A 2,358-nucleotide genomic window follows, 5' to 3' on the forward strand; every position below is an offset into this window, starting at 1 on the left:
GCATGATAGGAGGAGGAACGGCAAGGACCGGGATAGATGCCGGCAGAGAAGCAAAGGTAGGAACAGGACCCTCAGACATGAAATTGGGAGGCCTCCCCCACGGGAACCCGGTTGGCATGGATGTTGGAACAAAGTGTGCACTGGCAGCGGGCACAGTAGAGAAGACAATCTCAGAGATAACTGTCCTCTGGGGAGGAGTTGAAGGTGTCGGAGAAGACTGGCTCTGGGCGGCCATGAATGACTCCATTAGGGTAGTCAATCTGGCCACTTCCTCTTTCAGCTCGCGGTTCTCTTGCTCTAAGTGATCCATCAGTCTTGAAATGTTGGCTCTAGTGTAGTACTGGTCAGTCAGCTTGTCTTCAAAATAAATGAAGGACACAGAGTTAGACCACAGGGCAAGGGACTGGAAACAGAACCTGCTTATGCATATGATGCATGCAATGTTTGTGCATATGATTTGTTTTTTATTTCAAAGGAACTTTAGAGTTTTATTTGCAAATTCTGGAAATATTAAGCATTTTACCACATATGGAAATATCTCGTCAAATAATATCAGGGAAAAGAAGTGCAGCATCTTCAATCATATACAAGAGAAAAGGAAAATAATCGTCTTATGGATCCCTAGAAACAATCATCTAAAGCTCGGGACACAGGAAGATAAGATGCGCGAAGCGTCTTTACCTCCCTCTCGTAGGCTGCCTCCATATCGGCCTTCTCTTTGGCGAGTCGATCATACTTCCTGTTCCAGAACTTAGAAGACTGAGGAAGTAGAGAAGACCATACATCATCAGGGTCATCAATAACCTGATGCTCAAGAAACTCAATCAACGCATCCTTCTCCTTAATCTGCTGAAGCAACTCTTCACGTCCACGGATCCAGGCACGTGAATGGTCTTCGTCTCTCAACTCCTCTACTCCTTGATTAGGGAGGGTTGAAGGCCCAACCATAATCATAGGTGTAGGTCTCGGATACTCGTAAGGCATGAGATACTCAGACGCCCTTTTCCTAACCCAAACAATGTAAGGCTCCAAAGCGATGCAATTCTTAGGACCCAACTCTTTCCTTCCTTTCCTATGAATCTTGCGCCAAGCGCGGACCATCCTAGCTTTCAAGCCTTGGGGATCTTTACCATCCTGAAAGAATACACCCTCTAATAGAATGTTATTGGGTTTATCCTTTAAGGGGAACCCAAGCTGTCGACGTGCCAAAACAGGGTTGTAGTTAATCCCACCACATGTACCAAGAAGAGGTACATTGGAGAATTCGCCACAAGAGTCAATAATCTGCACACCATCATACACACGGTTATACCAAGAGATATCATCATTAGTGAGAGACATGAGTCTCGTGGACCACCATAGACATTCCTTGTTCTCCTTGAAAGCGACCGTCTGAGGTAACTGAGAAATAAACCACTTATACAACAGAGGCAAACAACACACAATGGCGCCACCACCCTTTGCATTCCTCATATGCAAAGAGAAGTAGGTATCGCCCAACAGAGTCGGAACGGGATTAAGAGTAGAGAAAATCCTAATAGCGTTCACATCCACAAACTTGTCGATGTTGGGGAACAATACCAATCCATAGATGAGAAGTACAAATATGGCTTCAAAGGCGTCCTCACTCATGGCCTTCCCATACATAGTAGCTTGAGCGATGAGGAACTCAGAAGGGAGACCTTGAATTCCACCTTTGGTAGTCATATGAGCACCAACCAGAGATTCATCTATGTGTAACATGTCGGCTATATCTTGAGAAGTAGGAATACTCTCCAAGCCACTGAACGGCAACTGGTCTAGAATAGGTATACCCACAAGGTAAGCATACTCCTCAAGGGTAGGCAAAAGCTGGAAATCCGGAAACGTGAAGCAACGGTACAAGGGATCATAAAACTGCACCAATACACTCACTGATCCTTCATCCACCTGAGTAGTCAGAAGAGGAAGAAGCTTCCCAAAACGAGCCTTGAAACCTAAGGGATCTAATACATAAGATGTCAAATTCCTTAGCTCTTTCAAGTCTGGTTGTCTGAAACTGTACTTCTTTGTATTCCTTCTTTGTCTTTCCATGTCTGTAAATTTTGCAAATAAACCCCTTAAGTTCCTTGAAAATTTTCTTATGATTTTGATGATATGAATGCAAATGGGTGCATGAATGCATGAATGCAACAATCACACTCAAGGATCAAGCAAAGCACACCAAACAAAGGTCATGGGATGGATCATGTTATCCTTAATATCAATCATCCATTTTGGTGGATTATGGTTTACACCTTATCAACACCCAAGTTCCATTGATATTAAGGATTCATGAACGGATCAACCATGAATCAAGGGTTTGTTGTAAGTCACGAG

The sequence above is a fragment of the Lathyrus oleraceus genome, chromosome 5, assembly GCF_024323335.1.
Source record: "Lathyrus oleraceus cultivar Zhongwan6 chromosome 5, CAAS_Psat_ZW6_1.0, whole genome shotgun sequence".
Lineage (NCBI taxonomy): Eukaryota > Viridiplantae > Streptophyta > Magnoliopsida > Fabales > Fabaceae > Lathyrus > Lathyrus oleraceus.